This window comes from Anopheles maculipalpis, chromosome 2RL (genome assembly GCF_943734695.1).
Source record: "Anopheles maculipalpis chromosome 2RL, idAnoMacuDA_375_x, whole genome shotgun sequence".
In the NCBI taxonomy this organism is placed as follows: Eukaryota; Metazoa; Arthropoda; class Insecta; order Diptera; family Culicidae; genus Anopheles; species Anopheles maculipalpis.
This window is the reverse complement of record NC_064871.1, coordinates 30,296,565-30,302,566: the sequence shown is the minus strand read 5'-3', so window position 1 is coordinate 30,302,566 and position 6,002 is coordinate 30,296,565.

Below are 6,002 nucleotides of genomic sequence, written 5' to 3'. Positions count from 1 at the left end.
GGGCCAGGAATTAGTTTGTCTGTAAGCAGAATCGGCATTAAAAACCCACTACCGGAAGGTTATAAAAATAACCGGAGCATGAGAGCGCTCCCAGCGGTGGTGACCGAATGCGAACCCGTTGGGCCAGTGAAAATTCACTCAGTCTGGAAGTTTTGCGAAGCAGCGTCTCCCGCGGGAGCTTTCTCTCGATTGCGTGCTCTCGCTCGCGTATGGTGTGGGGCCTTTCCCGCCCAATTTCCACGTTAATCCGCGGGAGTCCCCGTTCAGAAAGGGAGCAAAGCGTCAAACGAGCATTCGCGCGAGACGGTGAACAAGGATAGACGATATGGTGCTTTGGCTGACTGACATCACATTTTGGGGACAGTTTCTCCGATTTTCCTACGTTTTTTTTTTTCATTCGCTCTCCATACTTTTTACTCCAGTAGGAGAGTTTTCTTGTTTCATTTCTCTAACTTTCTCTCAGCTCTCGCATCCCGCACGAATCCAACGATTGATGGACGGCGTTTATGTTTTATGTGTAGCAATGCTGCTTCTGTCATTCTTCCCCAATTCCGTAAATTATCCACCCATTGCGAGGCTCGCGTCATAAATGATGACAATTGAGGAAGCTTTTCACTGATGGACGTGAGTGAGGATGTTTTTTCCTGCGTCGCGTACGGTTAACAGTCATCAAACGAACATCTTCATCACCAGTTCCTTGCTTCGGTAAAACAGTGATCATAGTATGAAAAATTGTATAATAAAATATATGCTCATTGATGTTATCGCACCAACGCAACCGTAAAGTAGTGTGAAAAATCACCTTTGAATAAATTGTCACCTTTGGACATGATGAGAGATGTTCCTTCCATTTCAATATCAGCTTGTCACATTGATGGGTTCAACGGGCCATTACGTTCCCGCTTCAGCCATCAGCCCTCGCAGGAGACCGAAAGTCATATTTTTCATAAATGCTACAGCACTTCTACTTCCTCTCCTCGCTTCTTCGTCTATCGCTTTCACCATAATCCCCTCCAAAAAAAAAGAGGGAACATCCATCCATCCGTTGTCCCTGATGCGTAGGATTTATTTGATGTCAACGTGAATACTATAACTCCACGGCCACGGCCAAAAGCATCTCAGCAAAATCAAACAGTAAGAGACGACCGGCCTGACCAAAAAATCTAATAAATCCCTTCGAGACCGGTAACAACACTCAAGTAGTGTCCCGGACCTTCATTCTTCGCTGCTTATGTTGAGGGAGCATTACCACACGGAGGCAGGGTGTATGAAAGAAAATATGTTTTTTGACGATTTTGTTTTGCTACCACCAACACCACCACTATCCCTCGGTCCACATCGCACCCAATTTTGCTTGATTCAAATTCCTTTCGCCTCTTTCCCGCCCTCTGCTGGGCCTCCCTTCACAGGAGCATCTTCTCGTGATCCAACATAATTTCTTTTGAAAGTAAACAAAACTACCAACATTTTCTTCGCTTTTTCGCTTCGTTGCATACTTTCACTCCCTTTTCTCCGGTGGTAACCGTGGTCGATCGTCCACTCTGTTCGGATGTTTTTGCTTCGCTCCATCACACAAGATTTGGTGTGCCTTCCTTCTGGTATCATGATACCTGCCACGGGGAAATGCGTGTATCTGTGATATGGAGTAAGAGAGTGAATGAGTGAGAAAGGTACAAGTCGGAAGGAGCAAGAGAGCATAAAAATCTCCGCATAAAATCTTTCATCACACAACCATACCCATCTGCAGCCCCCGAATCGGTTGGATTACCCTTGCCGAAGAGCTAATGCTCCTGGACGATGGTTTTAAGTAGTAAGAGTATTGCTTTCTTCTTCGTCCTTACACATTATAAACGGGGGTATGGCCGGCGAGAAGTGTGGGATGTATAAAACGGAAGAACAAAAATGTTGCTAGTCGACAAAATAAAGTCTAGGGATCAAAATAGTTGCCACCATCTACACTACACATTTCTCTACCTTATAAAGGTGTTACTTCAGTTTCTAAATGAAAGGGTTGGTGCGTTTAAAAGGATTGAAATAATGTTCTTATGAGTTTAGTTAATTATTACTAAAAGTTTATAAAAACAGACAGAAACCAGAAAGGATTGACAAAAAAATAAAAACTTTGAGAATTATGTTTTCCAATGAAAAATTGAAATAATGAAGTGCTTCCAAAAGTTCAGCGCAAATATTCGCGATTATCGTTTGTCATGATTTATTTCAACATAATTTACTTGAGTTAGCCAGAATCTTTGACTTCAACCCTTACGGGTTGTTGGAGAAAACGGCGGAGCCTATCAATATCCCTCATAAAACCTTGATGTACCGTGCCCTTGAACATAATTTTCAAATTATCGTTAAATTCTCTACGAAATGGAGAGAATGTAGAGCACAAAGTAAACGAGCTATCAATGGATTATTTTGTATAAATAAGTAAAAAAAATCGAAAAACCAACGTTTTATCGATATTTAGCTTTAAATCAACCTCTGTTAACGGTTGATTCAAATCGTTTTTAGTACCGTGAATGGCCGTACGCTGTCGGAGGCTTTTTAGTACAATGCTAAAGCGGCTTATAAGAGCCGGCGGCTGTTTGGAGTATCAAAACAAATCATTATGCAAAAGGACTTTGTGATCAAATTTATCATCCTAAACAGTCATCAAAAACTTGTTCTATTTGACAAAATTCACAACAGACTTCTTTTTGAAACATTTTTATTTGTAGGAAATGTATAACAATACAATACCCACATTGGTGATGATTTTAACTGAGAATTGCACTCCAAATGCAACAAATAAAGTAGCAAAATACAATGCCCAAACATTCATCAAACCAAGCTTGCTTCTATTTAAAACTATTCCGATATTTTCAACGAGTAATTGATATTCAAAAGTCCAATTTTTGTTTGCTAGAAATTTTTTAAAATGAACGTACTGAGAACACCTCCTCGCTTTCAACATTTTGTGCTGCAGTGTTTGACAGCATCTGTCAAAATTTTGTCTCCTTGGCAACGAGCTGAAAAACGAATAACAAAATAAAAGAGATTTCACCAAAGTAGTTGCTACGAAACTGTGCAAAGGATTTTCCGCCACCCTTTTTCGCCAACTAGCAGTGGTGTACCGTTCGATAAATAATTCGGTACAAATAACCAAACACACTCTCACACGCACGGTGGTGAACTGTATTTGTGGCGGAAACTGTGAATCCAACCGAGTTGATGTGGATCATATTTTGTGCATTCCCGTGTTAAAAACTCTCAACCACACGAATCTGTACACACTGTAGAGCAAACCAGAAATTTGCACCATCGTATGAACGAGTGTGAATATCGTAGTAAACTCGGCTGATAGTTATCCGTGCATCAAAGGCATAAACGGCATAGACGGGATAGTGCACACGACCGGTACGTTTGCTGTGCGTACTTCTCGGAACGAAAATACACACGGTACCAAGAACGCAGCTGTTGCAAAACGGGGTCCTAGGCTGGGTTTGTCCTGCTACCCTGCTGCCGTGTGTAAGTGTGTGTGATTGTAGGGACTTCCGACAGCATTCTTGTTGGATGTAAGTGCTTGTGTAACAACAACAGGTCGCGCCTGTGGCGACAGAAAGACTTTCCTAGCAAAAGCTCTGCTGGAATGCAACCGTCCACTCTGTAGCTGTTCGATAGCTTTCCCAAAACCGAGCGATGGATCGAAACACGCAGCAGTCCCACGATTTTTCACCGGAGAAGATGCCCTACATCCTGCGAAAGGGATAAGGAGGTAAGCATTAATAAAGGGGGGGAATAGGAAATTACGGACGCTTCGGCGGTACTGCTGTCCTGTATATTGCTCGCACTAGTTCAGTATGGGGCGAGGAATTATCAAATAGTTTTAAAAATGTTACTACCTTGCGTGCGATGTTCTGTATGCCCTCGTAGGATTGTGATATCTGGCTACGTTTGTTTACCAGAACTGTGAGACGCGCAGAACTTATGCGCGCCCAGCAGAAGTACATCAGTATGACGGTTTCCAGGTGCATAAGACACGCGTTGCCACGGGTTGCTAAGTTTAACGCATGATTGAGCAGGCCATCTATTACGTTTGTGGGCAGTTTACAGGGAAAATTTTGTGCCATGATTTATGATTCGGATTCTCTAAATGCAAGCCATTTGGAAAGGAAAAGACTAAAGTGTTTCACCTTTAAAATTATTTTTTGATCCCGGCTGCCTTAGCCTACCTGAATTTGTGTGATGATAAATACGATTCCCCAATTCTTTGCAGCACGTGATGCTAACACGCAAAAGCCAAACAACCAGGACATTACTCCATTTGGGTTTAACTTAATTCACCCGAGCAAAAAACGTTCCGCATGAGAAGATACCTGTGCTGCCTGGCGTGCTGCCTGGTCTTGCTTTCTTCGCACACCATTCCCGTAACCAAGGGGAACGATACTGGTTTGCGTTACTTCACCTTCCTTCATCATGAAACGGTTGCGCGTCCCCATATGGCGCTAAACGCCACCTAGACCACTCGCTCCGGCAAGGACCCCTGACAACGAACCGCGAAGCTGTTTAGCGAAGCGTATCCTGCACCACAACCATTCACTGATGTGTATTCTTTCTAACTTCCCCGTTGCAGCTGTCCTGGTGCCATACCGGGCAGAGCTGCGGGAAAGTGGGACCCTTAAAAGTAAAAGGATATAGAGAGCCACAAGGTTCAGGCAGCGCGGGGAGCAATGGCACAGGAATCTGTTTGATCGATACAATTCTCGTTCGACAGTCGCTGGCGTTTTATTTTATGCTTTCCTGTTTGTCTGCCTTTTTTCTTTAACAAAGTGTCCGTTGCCACCGCCGCCATGCACCGGTGTCCTAGCAGCATTGCAGTCCTTAGCAGCCACGATTGATCGCTAGGCGTCAGTAGCCGTTCTGTGCTTGGTGCATTCATTTCTGTTTCTTAACGACCGACGACGACAACCGGCGTTTGGGGCTCTGTTTTGTTTTTTCGCTAATTGTGCTTACAAACAATACACATCCCCAGAAAATCCGTAGCGCGATCATTGGACATCCTTGCTAAGGAAGGAGCAGTGTTGTGATACGGCGGGTGATGCTGGAAACTGTCTGTGTAATCTCTTGGAAGATTTAAATTGTCCTCTTTGTGCAACGGAGACCTCTCGTGGATGTCCCTTAGACTGTTGTTAATAAATTTATGTGCGGGGAAACGATTGGTAGGAGTGATAGAAAATCATAACATCCGTTAATGATCAATTCTAGTGAATGTGGAATATACATATCGCCTACAATGTCGTTAAAATCGATGTATGTGCGTGCGAACAAACATTAAACAGCAATTAAGTTAATTGCCTTGTGAATAGTTCTTCTGGAGGATAAATTTAACATTGTTTAGTATAATAACAAGATAATATAAAAAAATCATAGCTGACTCATGCTATATTGCCTATTTTGGAAGGGTTCGTTTTGCTCATATAAAAAGTGGTTAATAAAGCTCTCAACAGATGGCGCTCATTATAGCAATAGTTGTTTATAAGCAATAGTATGTATGGTTGCAATTTATTCAAAGATTTGTTGATTAATCGTTTAATTTCTTGCCTAAACAAAATAACTTACATGAATCATCTTTTCCTTCCAGATTCTATATTTACTACCGACAAAAGGAAGTAAATTTCTGCGGCGCTTAAGTTCGGCGGAAAATAGACTATTTGACCTCTACCCCCGTACGCAACAGTTCCACTCGTCAAACGTGTCCGTGGAACACAGTAGCATTACACCCAGTGATAACTGTGCCGCCCAACTATTCCTTACAACATTTCATATCAACGCTTACCCCATTTATCATAAAAAAGTAACATACGGTTTGCATGTTATACACGGTTCCGGAACGTCCCGGCACACATACACTTTACAGGGAAGATTAATAGATAAATTATTTTAACACTTGCATTAGTATCGGAGACAGAGAGAAAAAAAACTATTTATGCTTAACAAAACGAGCATCTATCATTAAAACA